The sequence below is a fragment of the Dermochelys coriacea genome, chromosome 2, assembly GCF_009764565.3.
Source record: "Dermochelys coriacea isolate rDerCor1 chromosome 2, rDerCor1.pri.v4, whole genome shotgun sequence".
Lineage (NCBI taxonomy): Eukaryota > Metazoa > Chordata > Testudines > Dermochelyidae > Dermochelys > Dermochelys coriacea.
In genome coordinates, this window is record NC_050069.1 from 210795797 (window position 1) to 210814570 (window position 18774).

The 18774-nt window shown below is 45.0% G+C and overlaps 2 long non-coding RNA genes across 3 annotated transcripts in view; both read right to left on the reverse strand.

Moving 5' to 3' along the window:
* The window catches only part of LOC119851077, a 35070-nt gene that overhangs the window by 5245 nt on the left and 11051 nt on the right, over positions 1-18774 (reverse strand). Inside the window, exons 4-5 of one of the 2 annotated variants that reach the window (XR_006279368.1) lie at positions 17067-18266; positions 16735-16942 (exon numbers count right to left, since the gene is read on the reverse strand). This is a non-coding gene — a long non-coding RNA (uncharacterized LOC119851077). The remainder of the gene's footprint in view (positions 1-16734; positions 16943-17066; positions 18267-18774) is intronic. The other variant, XR_006279369.1, reaches the window with a different exon arrangement.
* Positions 1223-11376, reverse strand: LOC122458982. The gene is made up of 3 exons (XR_006279370.1): positions 11209-11376; positions 2700-2701; positions 1223-1650 (listed from the first exon to the last, which is right to left on the reverse strand). It is a non-coding gene; the product is annotated as an uncharacterized LOC122458982 (long non-coding RNA).

Sequence of the window (18774 nt, forward strand, 5' to 3'; positions counted from 1 at the left end):
TCGGATGCATTTGGTGGAAAAAACAGAGGAGAGATTTATATACACACACAGAGAACATGAAACAATGGGTTTATCATACACACTGTAAGGAGAGTGATCACTTAAGATAAGCCATCACCAGCAGCGGGGGGGGGGGGCGGGGGAGGAGGAAAACCTTTCATGGTGACAAGCAAGGTAGGCTAATTCCAGCAGTTAACAAGAATATCAGAGGAACAGTGGGGGGTGGGGTGGGAGGGAGAAATACCATGGGGAAATAGTTTTACTTTGTGTAATGACTCATCCATTCCCAGTCTATTCAAGCCTAAGTTCATTGTATCCAGTTTGCAAATTAATTCCAATTCAGCAGTCTCTCGTTGGAGTCTGTTTTTGAAGCTTTTTGTTGAAGTATAGCCACTCTTAGGTCTGTGATCGAGTGACCAGAGAGATTGAAGTGTTCTCCAACTGGTTTTTGAATGTTATAATTCTTGACGTCTGATTTGTGTCCATTCATTCTTTTACGTAGAGACTGTCCAGTTTGGCCAATATACATGGCAGAGGGGCATTGCTGGCACATGATGGCATACATCACATTGGTAGATGTGCAGGTGAACGAGCCTCTGATAGTGTGGCTGATGATTAGGCCCTATGATGGTATCCCTGAATAGATATGTGGACAGAGTCGGCAACGGGCTTTGTTGCAAGGATAGGTTTGGGTTAGGGTGTGTGTGTGTGTGTGGTTGCTGGTGAGTATTTGCTTCAGATTGGGGGGCTGTCTGTAAGCAAGGACTGGCCTGTCTCCCAAGATCTGTGAGAGTGATGGGTCGTCCTTCAGGATAGGTTGTAGATCCTTGATGATGCGTTGGAGAGGTTTTAGTTGGGGGCTGAAGGTGATGGCTAGTGGCGTTCTGTTATTTTCTTTGTTGGGCCTGTCCTGTAGTAGGTGACTTCTGGGTACTCCTCTGGCTCTGTCAATCTGTTTCTTCACTTCAGCAGGTGGGTATTGTAGTTGTAGGAATGCATGATAGAGATCTTGTAGGTGTTTGTCTCTGTCTGGGGTTGGAGCAAATGCGGTTATATCGTAGCGCTTGGCTGTAGACAATGGATCGAGTGGTATGATCTGGATGAAAGCTAGAGGCATGTAGGTAGGAATAGCAGTCAGTAGGTTTCCGATATAGGGTGGTGTTTATGTGACCATCGCTTATTAGCACCATGTGTCCAGGAAGTGGATCTCTTGTGTGGACTGGTCCAGGCTGAGGTTGATGGTGGGATGGAAATTGTTGAAATCATGGGGAATTCATCAAGAGCTTTTTCCATGGGTCCAGATGATGAAGATGTCATCAATGTAGCGTAAATAAATGTAATAAATCTTAGTGAAGTGTTAGCTTGAGGGTGAGAAGAACTAACTTGAAGTTCACGTGGCTTGTTAATTAGCAAGGTTTATTAGTATTCATTGTTTCACATTTTACTGTGGCAATTTTCTTTCTGAGACTCGCTGCTTTCCCCATAGGTCATGGGTATTCAAGTTTCATATAGCCTCTCTGGCACGTTATGAGCTTCAGTCATAGTAGTGTTTTATTCCTTAACCTAACAAACAGAATTGAAAGTAATTGCTCTATGCGTCTGACTACTCCATCTGAATAGAATGGAGGCAGGGGAAGTGAGGGGAAACTACTTTGCAAGATTTCACAGTAGCAGCCGTGTTAGTCTGTATTCGCAAAAAGAAAAGGAGTACTTGTGGCACCTTAGAGACTAACAAATTTATTTGAGCATAAGCTTTTGTGATCTACAGCTCACTTCATCGGATGCATTTGGTGGAAAAAACAGAGGGGAGATTTATATACACACACAGACAACATGAAACATGGGTTTATCATACACACTGTAAGGAGAGTGATCCCTTAAGATAAGCCATCACCAGCAGCGGGGGGGGGGGGGGGGGGGAGGAGGAAAACCTTTCATGGTGACAAGCAAGGTAGGCTAATTCCAGCAGTTAACAAGAATATCTGAGGAACAGGGGGTGGGGGGGAGAAATAACATGGGGAAATAGTTTTACTTTGTGTAATGACTCATCCATTCCCAGTCTCTATTCAAGCCTAAGTTAATTGTATCCAGTTTGCAAATTAATTCCAATTCAGCAGTCTCTCGTTGGAGTCTGTTTTTGAAGCTTTTTTGTTGAAGGATAACCACTCTTAGGTCTGTATTCGAGTGACCAGAGAGATTGAAGTGTTCTCGAACTGGTTTTTGAATGTTATAATTCTTGACGTCTGATTTGTGTCCATTCATTCTTTTACGTAGAGACTGTGTTTGACCAATGTACATGGCAGAGGGGCATTGCTGGCACATGATGGCATACATCACATTGGTAGATGCGCAGGTGAACGAGCCTCTGATAGAGTGGCTGATGTGATTAGGCCCTATGATGGTGTCCCCTGAATAGATGTGGACAGAGTTGGCAACTGGCTTTGTTACAAGGATAGGTTCCTGGGTTAGTGGTTCTGTTGTGTGGTGTGTGGTTGCTGGTGAGTATTTGCTTCAGATTGGGGGGCTGTCTGTAAGCAAGGAATGGCCTGTCTCCCAAGATCTGTGAGAGTGATGGGTCATCCTTCAGGATGGGTTGTAGATCCTGATGATGCATTGGAGAGGTTTCAGTTGGGGGCTGAAGGTGATGGCTAGTGGCGTTCTGTTGTTTTCTTTGTTGGGCCTGTCCTGCAGTAGGTGACTTCTGGGTACTCTTCTGGCTCTGTCAATCTGTTTCTTCATTTCAGCAGGTGGGTATTGTAGTTGTAGGAATGCATGATAGAGATCTTGTAGGTGTTTGTCTCTGTCTGAGGGGTTGGAGCAAATGTGGTTATATCGTAGAGCTTGGCTGTAGACAATGGATCGTGTGGTGTGATCTGGGTGAAAGCTGGAGGCATGTAGGTAGGAATAGTGGTCAGTAGGTTTCCGATATAGGGTGGTGTTTATGTGACCGTCGCTTATTAGCACCGTAGTGTCCAGGAAGTGGATCTCTTGTGTGGACTGGTCCAGGCTGAGGTTGATGGTGGGATGGAAATTGTTGAAATCCTGGTGGAATTCCTCAAGGGCTTCTTTTCCATGGGTCCAGATGATGAAGATGTCATCAATGTAGTACAAGTAGAGTAGGGGCATTAGGGGACGAGAGCTGAGGAAGCGTTGTTCTAAGTCAGCCATAAAAATGTTGGCATTCTGTGGGGCCATGCGGGTACCCATCGCAGTGCCGCTGATTTGAAGGTATACATTGTCCCCAAATGTGAAATAGTTATGGGTCAGGACAAAGTCACAAAGTTCAGCCACCAGGTTAGCCGTGACATTATCGGGGATACTGTTCCTGACGGCTTGTAGTCCATCTTTGTGTGGAATGTTGGTGTAGAGGGCTTCTACATCCATAGTGGCTAAGATGGTGTTTTTAGGAAGATCACCAATGGACTGTAGTTTGCTCAGGAAGTCAGTGGTGTCTCGAAGATAGCTGGGAGTGCTGGTAACGTAGGGCATGAGGAGAAAGTCTACATAGCCAGACAATCCTGCTGTCAGGGTGCCAATGCCTGAGATGATGGGGCGTCCAGGATTTCCAGGTTTATGGATCTTGGGTAGCAGATAGAATACCAGGTCGGGGTTCTAGGGGTGTGTCTATGCGGATTTGTTCTTGTGCTTTTTCAGGGAGTTTCTTGAGCAAATGCTGTAGTTTCTTTTGGCAACTCTCGTGGGATCAGAGGGTAATGGCTTGTAGAAAGTGGTGTTGGAGAGCTGCCTAGTAGCCTCTTGTTCATACTCGACCTGTTCATGATGACGACAGCACCTCCTTGTCAGCCTTTTGATTATGATGTCAGAGTTGTTTCTGAGGCTGTGGATGGCACTGTGTTCTGCATGGCTGAGGTTATGGGGTAAGCGATGCTTTTCCACAATTTCAGCTCGTGCACGTCGGCGGAAGCACTCTATGTAGAAGTCCAGGCTGCTGTTTCGACCTTCAGGAGGAGTCCACCCAGAATCCTCTTTTTGTAGTGTTGGCAGGAAGGTCTCTGTGGGTTAATATGTTGGTCATAGATGTGTTGGAAATATTCCTTGAGCGGAGACGTCGAAATAGGATTCTAGGTCACCACAGAACTATATCATGTTCGTGGCGGTGGAGGGGCAAAAGGAGAGGCCCCGAGATAGGACAGATTCTTCTGCTGGGCTAAGAGTAGTTGGATAGATTAACAATATTGCTGGGTGGGTTACGGGAACCATTGTTGTGGCCCCTTGTGGCATGTAGTAGTTTAGATAGCTTAGTGTCCTTTTCTTTTGTAGAGAAGCTACAAAACTGAATCTCAAAACTGGATACTCTCATAGAGAACCAACCTTCACACAAACTTCCTCGTGGCTGGACTTTAAAAACTAGACAAGCCATTACAAAACACACTTTGCTTCTCTACAAAAGAAAAAGGACACTAAGCTATCTAAACTACTATATGCCACAAGGGGCCACAACAATGGTTCCCGTAACCCACCCAGCAATATTGTTAATCTATCCAACTATACTCTTAGCGCAGCAGAAGAATCTGTCCTATCTCGGGGCCTCTCCTTTTGCCCCTCCACCCCACGAACATGATACAGTTCTGTGGTGACCTAGAATCCTATTTTCGACGTCTCAGACTCAAGGAATATTTCCAAACACCTCTGCCCAAACATATTAACCCACAGAGACCTTCCTGCCAACACACAAGAAGGATTCTGGGTGGACTCCTGAAGGTCGAAACAGCAGCCTGGATTTCTACATAGACTGCTTCCGCCGACGTGCACGAGCTGAAATTGTGGAAAAGCAGCATCGCTTACCCCATAACCTCAGCCATGCAGAACACGTGCCATCCACAGCCTCAGAAACAACTCTGACATCATAATCAAAAAGGCTGACAAAGGAGGTGCTGTCGTCATCATAATAGGTCGGAGTATGAACAAGAGGCTACTAGGCAGCTCTCCAACAACTTTCTACAAGCCTTACCCTCTGATCCCACTGAGAGTTACCAAAAGAAACTACAGCTTTGCTCAAGAAACTCCCTGAAAAAGCACAAGAACAAATCCGCACAGACACACCCCTGGAGCCCCGACCTGGGATATTCTATCTGCTACCCAAGATCCAAAACTGGAAATCCTGGACCCCATCATCTCAGGCATTGGCACCCTGACAGCAGGATTGTCTGGCTATGTAGACTCCCTCCTCAGGCCCTTCGTTACCAGCACTCCAGCTATCTTCGAGACACCACTGACTTCCTGAGGAAACTACATCCATTGGTGTGTGGGAAATGCTGAGTATCAGATGTTTTAGAAATGTGTGCCAAGTAATGGAAAATAACAGTACAAGAGATAAAGGACAAGGCCAGAAGATTTTGGCTGGACTGAGGACTAAACTTTGGCTGAACTAAGGACTAATGATATCAGCAGCACTGAGAGTCTTTACTACCACAAGATAATGGAACCCAAAGATAAGAATGATGAGAACATTGGGTGATAAACAACAGAAAAGGAAAAACAAGTGCTGTATTATATGCTGTGGGAAGGGAAATAAAGTGCTTTTTACCAGCAACTGTGTCAGTTGTCCTGTAAGCCAGCCTGCTAGCAGCAAAAATGGTGACCCCGACGTGATAGAATTCTGTGAATTTGATACCACGGACAGAGGAAGAAATAGCAGGGACCGCCGCTGCCGGTGTCCTCCGTTCAGGTGAGGAACCGGGACGCCCAAGAGGCGGGGGAGCTCCCACTGAAAGGTGAGCGGCGGGGAATATCTCTCATAATGGGAGCGGCAGCATCAGCAGATGAGCAGGCCGTGTTTAAGGTCTTAAGCAATCTGCTTAATAACCAGGGAGAAAAATTTCCCAGAAGCTCTTCAAAAATTGCTTCGGTGGGGAAAGCGACGGGGTGTCCTGGTTAATGCAAAGAATGTGTTGACTCCTCGGTGTGGAAAACAGTGGGGAAGACCTGTGGGACTTTGTGGGGGTCGGAAATAAAGAAGCTGCTGCCTTGAGCCCTATCTGGGGACTGTTCATCGAGCCGTTACCACCGCAGCGGCTCAGGCAGGGGCGCGTATTGCATTACGCGAGGCATTAGAATCATCAGCGAAAGGGGCCTTCACGGTAGGAGCGAAGGACTTTTTGGTAAAACAACGCCTATGATTCCTTTGGCACCGTTGGACCCCAGTGAGGTACCGTTGCCCTTGAAGGATGACGACTCAGATCGGGGCGAACCGATGGCCGTGGATCAGCCTGTGTCGGGGAATCGTCATCGGGCATCCAGAGAACCCGTTACAAGGGGGGTCAGGATTGCCGCCCACGGTTGTGCCATCAGCCCCTCCCCGACACGTTCGGATTATTGACTTGCCTAAAACTGGAGAGTTTGATAACTTGACGCAGGACCAGATAATTCGGTGGTTATATAAGGAAGGTATTGCAGCTCAACAGATGATGGATGAGCTGGATAGAAAGGAAAACAGACCGCAAGGATCGTCACGATCGCATTTGCTGCAACAGCTTCAAGAGCACGGCATACCTGACCCCTCACGTTTGCCCCATATTTGTAGGTTGTGTGGGTTTATGGTTGTACGGAGCACCTCACTCCCCGAGGGAGAGTTGCAACCGACAGCAGAGGAGAATATCGCAAATTTATGCCCCCGCTACGCAACCGGTTCAACCAAAAGTGAAACCTCCGCCACCTACGTGTTCTTCAATTGGACGAGGGCAAGAAGAACGGGGGACGGGGGTGATTTGGAGGGATGGGGGGGGGAGGAGCAGGATCTCCTGACCCAATTAAGCGCTGGCATGGATTGATAAAGGATGCTATAATTGAAGGGGAATTTTTTGATGCCATGCCGGCTACTTTCCCGGTATCGGTATCAAGGGGGGGTTAATCTTGGGTGCCGTTAGACTGGAAATTGATGAGGGAGGCTCAGAAAGCTATTGTGGCGTATGGCTTGAAAAATCCGTATGTACAAGCGTTATTAGAACAGATATTCTCGGGCAAGCGATGTGCCCCTTTGACCCAGAAATTTGCAGATATGTTGTTAACACCCACACAGAGATTATTATGGAAGGATTCATGGAGAAAGAAGGCTGAGCACGCGGCAGTGCTTAATTTAGATAGACCCCAGGACGACCCTCTCCATGTAGCAAGTATAGACATGTTGTTGGGATAGGGGCGATTTGAAGAGCCTCAGATACAGGCACGATTGGTACCCCAAATATTACAACAGTCTCAGCTTCTAGCATTGGAAGCATTCAAGAGCTCCTGATTTTGGCGCCCCGTCACCTCCCTATTTGAAAGTCACGCAGGGAGTGGGCGAATCTTTTGCCCTCTTTTGGACGCCTAAGGACGGCACTGGATAGGGCCCCTAATTTAACACCAAACTCCAGTCAGCATTGGCGGGTAGATTTAGCCTTCACAATGCTAACCCCACGTGTAAGAAGATTTTGGTGACTACAAAATCGGACTCCCCTAGTCGACAGATTGAAGCCTGCCACTCGTGCTCCTTTGGGTGGAGGAGGAGGATAAGGCAAAGATTACTGCAGCGCCTTGGCGGTAGCCTTGAATACCTCCAAGTCAAATTGGCGTAGAGGAAGGGAGGGAGCGTGTTATTAGTGTGGAAAGATGGGTCATTTAAAACGGGATTGCCCAAGAAAAGAGGTCAGACTAAAGCCCCTTTTCTGTATTGGGACTTCGGATCACTGACTGCACCGTATGCCCCCAGCAGGTAAAAATCTCTCCTCATGTTCGCACACTGTATGATGCACAGAAACTGCTAGGTAAACTGCAATGGCTTCGCCCCTTTGGGCATCACAAATCAGGATATAACTCCTCTTTTTATTAGAAGGGGGGAGGGCGCTGGAGAACAAGATCCCGCGCTTGGAGGGGGAAGCATCAGAGGAGGTTGTGCTTGTGGCCATATCCTGTTATTTCCAGAATGAGGATGTGGGTTATCGATATTGTTATAGTGGTATTGCCCGGGTTACAGGGGGGACTCCTTGTACCCTACGCGTGCGAATGACGTATAACCTATGGGAACGTCTAGCATTGATAGCCAATGTCACACACTTTTGTTGTCTGATTCTGTGGCAGCGGGGAACTACTGGGCACTTGTCTTGTGCCCATAGTCATCATTCCGAAGAAATTGGCAGTCACACCATGCTTGCAGCTTATGCCAATTTGTCTTACAGTATTCAAATATGGCAAATTGGGGCCCCGCCAATTACTCCTTGCCCCCTGGGGTCCTATCTTTACATACCCCATACCCAGCCGGGGCAGATAATGTAAGGTGTGCGCGAGTGGTTAATTGCACACGCGCAAAGTACCCATGGGCTGCCAAACCGTAAGTGCCCCCTTTTTGAATTGTGCTAATGCGGTTAATGTTTCTTTTAATTATGGACATATTATTTTGCCGTCTGGTTGGTTTTTTACCTGCGGCGAACGAACCTTTAGTTATATTCCTGCCAATCTAAGTCATAATACCTTTGTTGTCTTAGCGGAATGACCCTTTTGTTGCCCGGAAAGAATCAGCAGCGAAATCGGCGAAGCATGGCCCTGCAAAATACGTGTTCCGCCGATGTTACCTTATATAGTCACTCAGAATATTTGGCTTTGCTGAATGCTGTTGCAGGCATTCCTGGCTTTGCAACTTTACACAGTGCAAACTTTGTATGCATTAGCTTGTTTTGCTGTTAAAGCGCTTAATGCTATTACAGGCAATTGCTCTTTTAAGTATGGAACAACAGGAATTAAGAGATGCCATTTTAGATAATCGAGCTGCGATTGATTTTCTATTGCTTAAGCATCCCTGGTTGCTATTATGGAAAATGCTTTTAATTTAGAGAAAATAGTGTGTTGGAGTAAAACAGTTTAATCTAATTTTGAAATATTAACTGAGTTATTATCGATGTAGATAGCATTTGCCATGCAGTTTTATTAATAGTGCTGCGAGAGTGAATTTTTATATTAGCACATGGACACGGATGTGAAGATTTGAGGGTATGTGTGTGTTAATTTGTCAGATCATTCTCACTCTGTTCATGAGTTACTTGCAAAATTAGAACAAAATATGAATAACATCATTATAGCACACTCTTTTATAATTGGTATCTGCATTGGTATAATTTGTTTGTGTGGTCCATATATAGTTCAATGTATGCGTTGGGGAATGTAACGGATGATTCAAGCTGCTTTTAACAAAAAGGGGGAGATGTGGAAATGCTGAGTATCAGATGTTTTAGAAATGTATGCCAAGTAATGGAAATAACAGTACAAGAGATAAAGGACAAGGCCAGAAGATTTTGGCTGGATGAGGACTAAACTTTGGCTGAACTAAGGACTAATGATATAAGCAGCACCTGAGAGTCTTTACTACCACAAGATAATGGAACCCAAAGATAAGAATGATGAGAACATTGGGTGATAAACAACAGAAAAGGAATAAACAAGTGCTGTATATATATTGCTGTGGGAAGGGAAATAAAGTGCTTTTTACCAGAAACTGTGTCAGTTGTCCAGTAAGCAGCCTGCTAGCAGCAACATTGGTGATCTTCCTAAAACACCATCCTAGCCACTATGGATGTAGAAGCCCTCTACACCAACTTCCACACAAAGATGGACTACAAGCCGTCAGAACAGTATCCCCGATAATGTCACGGCTAACTGGTGGCTGAACTTTGTGACTTTGTCCTGACCCATAACTATTTCACATTTGGGGACAATGTATACCTTCAAATCAGCGGCACTGCGATGGGTACCCGCATGGCCCCACAGAATGCCAACTTTTATGGCTGACTTAGAACAACGCTTCCTCAGCTCTCGTCCCCTAATGCCCCTACTCTACTTGTACTACATTGATGACATCTTCATCATCTGGACCCATGGAAAAGAAGCCCTTGAGGAAGCCACCAGGATTTCAACAATTTCCATCCCACCATCAACCTCAGCCTGGACCAGTCCACACAAGAGATCCACTTCCTGGACACTACGGTGCTAATAAGCGACGGTCACATAAACACACCCTATATCGGAAACCTACTGACACTATTCCTACCTACATGCCTCCAGCTTTCACCCAGATCACACCACACGATCCATTGTCTACAGCCAAGCTCTACGATATAACCCATTTGCTCCAACCCCTCAGACAGAGACAAACACCTACAGATCTCTATGCATTCCTACAACTACAATACCCACCTGCTGAAATGAAGAACAGATTGACAGAGCCAGAAGAGTACCAGAAGTCACCTATACAGGACAGGCCAACAAGAAAAACAGAACGCCACTAGCCATCACTTCCGCCCCAACTAAAACCTCTCCAAGCATCATCAAGGATCTACAACCTATCTGAAGGACGACCCATCATTCTCACAGATTGGGAGACAGGCCATTCCTTGCTTACAGACAGCCCCCCAATCTGAAGCAAATACTCACCAGCAACCATACACCACACAACAGAACCACTAACCAGGAAATCCTGTAACAAAGCCAGTTGCCAACTCTGTCCACATATCTATTCAGGGGACACCATCATAGGGCCTAATCACATCAGCCACTCTATCAGAGGCTCGTTCACCTGCGCATCTACCAATGTGATGTATGCAATCATGTGCAGCAATGCCCCTCTGCCATGTACATTGGCCAAACTGGACAGTCTCTACGTAAAAGAATGAATGGACACAAATCAAACGTCAAGAATTATAAACATTCAAAAACCAGTTGGAGAACACTTCAATCTCTCTGGTCACTCGATTACAAACCTAAGAGTGGCTATCCTTCAACAAAAAAGCTTCAAAAACAGACTCCAACGAGAGACTGCTGAATGGAATTAATTTGCAAATGGATACAATTAACTTAGGCTTGAATAGAGACTGGGAATGGATGTCATTACACAAAGTAAAACTATTTCCCCATATTATTTCTCCCCCACACCCACTGTTCCTCAGATATTCTTGTTAACTGCTGGAATTAGCCTACCTTGCTTGTCACCATGAAAGGTTTTCCATCCTTTCCCCCCCCCGCTGCTGGTGATGGCTTATCTTAAGTGACACTCTCCTTACAGTGTGTATGATAAACCCATTGTTCATGTTTCTGTGTGTGTATAAATCTCCCCTCTGTTTTTTCCACCAAATGCATCCGATGAAGTGAACTGTAGCTCACAAGCTTATGCTCTAATAAATTTGTTAGTCTCTAAGGTGCCACAAGTACTCCTTTTCTTTTTACTTGCAAGAATGCAGCTATTGTTTCTAAAGTGTGTTGTATACTTTATTCAGCGGTGAGCTGGAGCCAGTTGTTAAATTATGAAGCAGTTTTAGAACACTTCCTGCAGGGGGTGCTGCGGCTTTGATGGGCTCCAGCCAGTAAGTGATGTAATTCCTCCTCCGGCCACTGGGGGCGCTGCGCTGCAGGAGCCATGTGGGCTGCCACCTGGCCCTGAGCACGAACCCTGTTGTGCTGCTGCTCCCCTGGCCCTGGGGCTCCCAATGCTGCCTGGTGGGTCCCCGGATGCTTGCTGGGCCTGGGCTGCATCTGCTGCTCCCCATGAATACCACCACCCTGCCCCCAGCCAGCCCCTGTCTCCAGCCAACCCCGCATCCCCTGCCCCCCGCCCTGCCTGCAGCCAGCCCCTGCCGCACCGCTGCCTGACCAGTCCCTGTCTCCAGCCACCCTGCACTCCCTGCCCTGCCTGCAGCCAGCCCGTCTCCAGCCAGCCCTGCATCCCCTGCCCTGCCTGCGCCAGCCCTACCTCACTCAGCCTCTGCCTGTCTCCAGCCAGCTCCACACCCCTGCCCTGCCCACAGCCAGCCCTGCACCACTGCCTCCAGCTAGCCCTGCCCTACGACTAACTAGTGCCTGCTGTTCCCAGGGCAGTAACTCTGTACACCTGCTTCAATGAGGGGGGGCAGGGAGCAGCTGGGACCCACACATGTGCACACCTAGGGTGACCAGACAGCAAGTGTGAAAAATAGGTAATATATAGCCACATGTATACTTCGGATACTGCCATGTTAAAACAGACAGGTATCAATCTAGTTTAGCATCCATTCCAACAGTGGCCACACCTGATGCATGAATGGACAGTATAAAAACCTTATTATTGTATTTAAATTATTTTAAAGGAAAGAAAATTCTTTCCCAACTCAAACAGTGAATTACCTTTTACCCTAAAGCATGAGGTTCTTTCCTTCCTTCATTTTTTTTTTTAGTTAACCTCTTAATTAATATGCTGTCTAGGCTAGACTTATTGATATATACATATGTCTAGTTCAGAGTAGCAGTGTTAGTCTGTATTCGCAAAAAGAAAAGGAGTACTTGTGGCACCTTAGAGACTAACAAATTTATTAGAGCATAAGCTTTCGTGAGCTACAGCTCACTTCATCGGATGCATTTGGTGGAAAAAACAGAGGAGAGATTTATATACACACACAGAGAACATGAAACAATGGGGTTTATCATACACACTGTAAGGAGAGTGATCACTTAAGATAAGCCATCACCAGCAGCAGGGGGGGGAAGGAGGAAAACCTTCATGGTGACAAGCAAGGTAGGCTAATTCCAGCAGTTAACAAGAATATCAGAGGAACAGTGGGGGGTGGGGTGGGAGGGAGAAATACCATGGGGAAATAGTTTTACTTTGTGTAATGACTCATCCATTCCCAGTCTCTATTCAAGCCTAAGTAATTGTATCCAGTTTGCAAATTAATTCCAATTCAGCAGTCTCTCGTTGGAGTCTGTTTTTGAAGCTTTTGTGAAGTATAGCCACTCTAAGGTCTGTGATCGAGTGACCAGAGAGATTGAAGTGTCTCCAACTGGTTTTTGAATGTTATAATTGACGTCTGATTTGTGTCCATTCATTCTTTACGTAGAGACTGTCCAGTTTGGCCAATGTACATGGCAGAGGGGCATTGCTGGCACATGATGGCATATATCACATTGGTAGATGCGCAAGTGAACGAGCCTCTGATAGTGTGGCTGATGTGATTAGGCCCTATGATGGTATCCCCTGAATAGATATGTGGACAGAGTGGCAACGGGCTTTGTTGCAAGGATAGGTTCCTGGGTTAGTGGTTCTGTTGTGTGGTGTGTGGTTGCTGGTGAGTATTTGCTTCAGATTGGGGGGCTGTCTGTAAGCAAGGACTGGTCTGTCCCAAGATCTGTGAGAGTGATGGCTCGTCCTTCAGGATAGGTTGTAGATCCTTGATGATGCGTTGGAGAGGTTTTAGTTGGGGGCTGAAGGTGATGGCTAGTGGCGTTCTGTTGTTTTCTTTGTTGGGCCTGTCCTGTAGTAGGTGACTTCTGGGTACTCTTCTGGCTCTGTCAATCTGTTTCTTCACTTCAGCAGGTGGGTATTGTAGTTGTAGGAATGCATGATAGAGATCTTGTAGGTGTTTGTCTCTGTGTGAGGGGTTGGAGCAAATGCGGTTATATCGTAGCGCTTGGCTGTAGACAATGGATCGAGTGGTATGATCTGGATGAAAGCTAGAGGCATGTAGGTAGGAATAGCGGTCAGTAGGTTTCCGATATAGGGTGGTGTTTATGTGACCATCGCTTATTAGCACCGTAGTGTCCAGGAAGTGGATCTCTTGTGTGGACTGGTCCAGGCTGAGGTTGATGGTGGGATGGAAATTGTTGAAATCATGGTGGAATTCCTCAAGAGCTTCTTTTCCATGGGTCCAGATGATGAAGATGTCATCAATGTAGCGCAAGTAGAGTAGGGGCATTAGGGGACGAGAGCTGAGGAAGCGTTGTTCTAAGTCAGCCATAAAAATGTTGGCATACTGTGGGGCCATGCGGGTACCCATCGCAGTGCCGCTGATTTGAAGGTATACATTGTCACCAAATGTGAAATAGTTATGGGTCAGGACAAAGTCACAAAGTTCAGCCACCAGGTTAGCCGTGACAGTATCGGGGATACTGTTCCTGATGGCTTGTAGTCCATCTTTGTGTGGAATGTTGGTGTAGAGGGCTTCTACATCCATAGTGGCTAGGATGGTGTTTTTAGGAAGATCACCAATGGACTGTAGTTTCCTCAGGAAATCGGTGGTGTCTCGAAGATAGCTGGGAGTGCTGGTAACGAAGGGCCTGAGGAGGGAGTCTACATAGCCAGACAATCCTGCTGTCAGGGTGCCAATGCCTGAGATGATGGGGCGTCCAGGATTTCCAGGTTTATGGATCTTGGGTAGCAGATAGAATACCCCAGGTCTGGGCTCCAGGGGTGTGTCTGTGCGGATTTGTTCTTGTGCTTTTTCAGGGAGTTTCTTGAGCAAATGCTGTAGTTTCTTTTGGCAACTCTCAGTGGGATCAGAGGGTAATGGCTTGTAGAAAGTGGTGTTGGAGAGCTGCCTAGTAGCCTCTTGTTCATACTCCGACCTATTCATGATGACGACAGCACCTCCTGTCAGCCTTTTTGATTATGATGTCAGAGTTGTTTCTGAGGCTGTGGATGGCACTGTGTTCTGTATGGCTGAGGTTATGGGGTAAGCGATGCTGCTTTTCACAATTCCGCTCGTGCCGTCGGGAAGCAGTCTATGTAGAAATCCAGGCTGCTGTTCGACCTTCAGGAGGAGTCCACCCAGAATCTTCTTTGTGAGTGTTGGCAGGAAGGTTCTGTGGGTAATAGTTGGTCAGACGGTGTGTTGGAAATATTCCTTGAGTCGAAGACGTTTGAAAATAGGATTCTAGGTCCCCACAGAAGTATATGTTCGTGGGGGGGAGGGGCAAAAGGAGAGGCCCCGAGATAGGACAGATTATTCTGCTGGGCTAAGAGTATAGTTGGATAGATTAACAATATTGCTGGGTGGGTTACGGGAACCATTGTTGTGGCCCCTTGTGGCATATAGTAGTTTAGATAGCTTAGTGTCCTTTTTCTTTTGTAGAGAAGCAAAGTGTGTTTTGTAAATGGCTTGTCTAGTTTTTGTAAAGTCCAGCCACGAGGAAGTTTGTGTGGAAGGTTGGTTCTTTATGAGAGTATCCAGTTTTGAGAGCTCATTCTTAATCTTTCCCTGTTTGCTGTAGAGGATGTTGATCAGGTGGTTCCGCAGTTCTTTGAGAGTGTGTGGCACAAGCTGTCAGCATAGTCTGTGTGGTATGTAGATTGTAATGGTTTTTTACCTTCAGTCCTTTCGGTATGATGTCCATCTGTTTGCATTTGGAGAGGAAGATGATGTCTGTCTGTATCTGTGCGAGTTTTTTCATGAAGTTGACAGATTTCCACTCTATACGGCTAAATTCAGTGCCTTGGTGAAGAAACAGATTGACAGAGCCAGAAGAGTACCCAGAAGTCACCTACTACAGGACAGGCCCAACAAGAAAAGAACAGAACGCCACTAGCCATCACCTTCAGCCCCCAACTAAAACCTCTCCAACGCATCATCAAGGATCTACAACCTATCCTGAAGGACGACCCATCACTCTCACAGATCTTGGGAGACAGACCAGTCCTTGCTTACAGACAGCCCCCCAATCTGAAGCAAATACTCACCAGCAACCACACACCACACAACAGAACCACTAACCCAGGAACCTATCCTTGCAACAAAGCCCGTTGCAAGCTCTGTCCACATATCTATTCAGGGGATACCATCATAGGGCCTAATCACATCAGCCACACTATCAGAGGCTCGTTCACCTGCGCATCTACCAATGTGATATATGCCATCATGTGCCAGCAATGCCCCTCTGCCATGTACATTGGCCAAACTGGACAGTCTCTACGTAAAAGAATGAATGGACATAAATCAGACGTCAAGAATTATAACATTCAATAACCAGTTGGAGAATACTTCAATCTCTCTGGTCACTCGATCACAGATCTTAGAGTGGCTATACTTCAACAAAAAAGCTTCAAAAACAGACTCCAACGAGAGACTGCTGAATTGGAATTAATTTGCAAACTGGATACAATTAACTTAGGCTTGAATAGAGACTGGGAATGGATGAGTCATTACACAAAGTAAAACTATTTCCCCATGGTATTTCTCCCTCCCACCCCACCCCCACTGTTCCTCTGATATTCTTGTTAACTGCTGGAATTAGCCTACCTTGCTTGTCACCATGAAAGGTTTTCCTCCTTTCCCCCCCGCTGCTGGTGATGGCTTATCTTAAGTGATCACTCTCCTTACAGTGTGTATGATAAACCCATTGTTTCATGTTCTCTGTGTGTGTGTATATAAATCTCTCCTCTGTTTTTTCCACCAAATGCATCCGATGAAGTGAGCTGTAGCTCACGAAAGCTTATGCTCTAATAAATTTGTTAGTCTCTAAGGTGCCACCGGTACTCCTTTTCTTTATACATATGTCTAGCCACTATTTAAATCCCAGGGTAATATTTGCTTTAGGAATGCAAAGGCTACCCCTGCATGTAGATGCCATCCAGCTGAAAGCTATCTGGTGCATCCATCCCCATCTAATCTCCTTCCTGTAAGCCTTGCATGAACAATAAAACAGAACAGAAGTAAGAAAACAGAGGTTAACACTGGACAAAGCATAAAGTCCCAAGTGGCCTTGTAAATAACATGTAGTTAGATAAAGAAATTGTAAGAAGAGTTAATGTGTGATAAACTTGCAGCTGCAGCTTTGCTTACTAGCATACTTTGTAGCTTGTGGACAGTTCATTATCTGTACAGAGACTGGTACCAAAATTAGTAGACCAATCATAAAGTGACATTAACCAATAGTATTAAGTAAAAGAGTGTATAAAAGCTAACTCATGATTATGTACATTGAAGGTGCGGTATACTCCATACCAACCTGCTACACTTGAGCCTGATCAACTCAAGTGTAGTTTAATTGTATGCCAATAATGAAACCTCAGTGATGAGTCCAGAGTTGAGCTGATTTCTTGGATTCAAGAGAGCTGGATAAAGTGTTATCCCAGAACTGGAGAGGTGTTCTGGCTAAGCCGAATGGAAAAGATCTCTGAGGAAATCCTAACATTGCCACTCTCACTTATTCAGACCTAAAATGAAGATGAAAAATGTGATGGCTTTTAATTTGCACTTAATTATAAATTAGTGTTCATGCTTTTTACCCCTTTGTGATAAAGTAGTAAGGAGAGTGGCTCCTTTTGGCCTTTCAAATACCTGAAGAACTGTATGAGCTGGGGACAGAGCTTCTGCCAGTGTCAATGGAGCTATGACAATTCATCCACGCTGAGGATATGACCCACCTGATCTGTGATATATAAATGAATCATTTTGAATAATTTGCCTTTCCAAGCTTTGTAGTTCTAAGTATTTTTTCCAAAAGGCCATGCAAGCACATGTAATATATAACATTTTCCCAGATTAAGCTCAGTCTCAATATGCTAGTTCATATGGCCATCTCATGCAAAAAGCTTTGCTTTAGGAGTCAACACAGCATTTTATAGGAAGCAGTGGAAAGCACATGTGATCCTAGCTGCTGCTGTCTTTTTACTCAAGCTATTGAAATCAGATTACCAGTGTAGTATTTTTTTACTTTACAAACACCCCCTTTTGTGCTGCCATCTAATGGATTGAAATCAAAATAGCATCTAAAAACAAGTACTGTCCCAGTGACTCTAACTAATGTTTTTTAATCGTTAAACAGATAGAGGATACATTGCTGGATAGTGTCTTATAAGGTAATTGTGCTCATTGCACTGGCAAAACAGGCTATGCCAAGATTAAAGATCTCTAAAATTATTGGCTGTACTCTCTTGAAAGTGCCTGATTTTTTTTTAAATTGTTTACACTAGCTAGCTTACTCATATGTGGATTGTTGGTGGTTGTGTAAAAATGGATGAAGATAGCCTAGATAAGTTTTGTTGCACAGGAAGCAAAAACTCTGACAGCATTTAAAAACAAATTTACCTATTTTTAACTAAATTTTCTATTTTTAATGAAATTGTCAGAATTTCAATAGCTATCAGTTACACTGCATTTAATCCTGATAGTTTATTAAAGGTGACCTGTAATAGGGGAAAATGTCTGCTGTTCTTTGTGATGTATAAAATAGGCCTGAACTGTTTTATTAGCTAGCTTGATTTTATAATACATGGATTACCTTGTCTTGACTGCTGTGTGAACTGAATAACTAGTGGAACAAAGACAGCACAATAAAGTGAAATCTAAGCTGCTGCAAAGGGGAAAAAAAATTAATCAGGCTGTTTAAAACTCTTTGGATATTTTTGTTAACATCTATTTAACTCAGCCCCGACAAACATTTAGGAGAAAAGTATTTTGTGATACTTTGAGGCTTTCAAAACTCTGCCCTTTCTGTTGAAACTTGGAAAAGGTCTCACTCAGATTCTCCAAGAAGATCTGCAGCTAAAAAAAAAAAAAAAGGAGAGGATGGGGAAGGGGGGGAAGAGAGAGCTTGATATTCCTCAAGTTATAAGAACAAACAATGTTTTTCCTGGGAGTAGAGGAGGGGGCAATGAAATCTTCAGATTCTCCTTCAAACATGATAAAGAAGCAAAAGAGGGCACATGCATTTTTTTCTCCTTTGCAGGTCACCTTTGCAGACCATGTTTCATTAGCATGCTGGTAAGGGCCTGATCCAAAGCCTACGAAATCAATGGGATTTGGCTCAGGCTCAAAGAGAACAATTAATTTCAGGTATTAAAGCTCAATGCATGTTAATTCAAATAGTTTGTTCAAGGTTTTAATATGTTAAAAGTTGCTTTAAATTCTATAAATATAACTATCAGATGTGTGCACTTGATAAGATAATCATAGTGAAATTTTTAAAAGATATTGCATTACTTTAACCTTTTCCTATTGCATTCTAGTCGCCTCTGTAAGGAAATCCTATTATCAACATTAAATA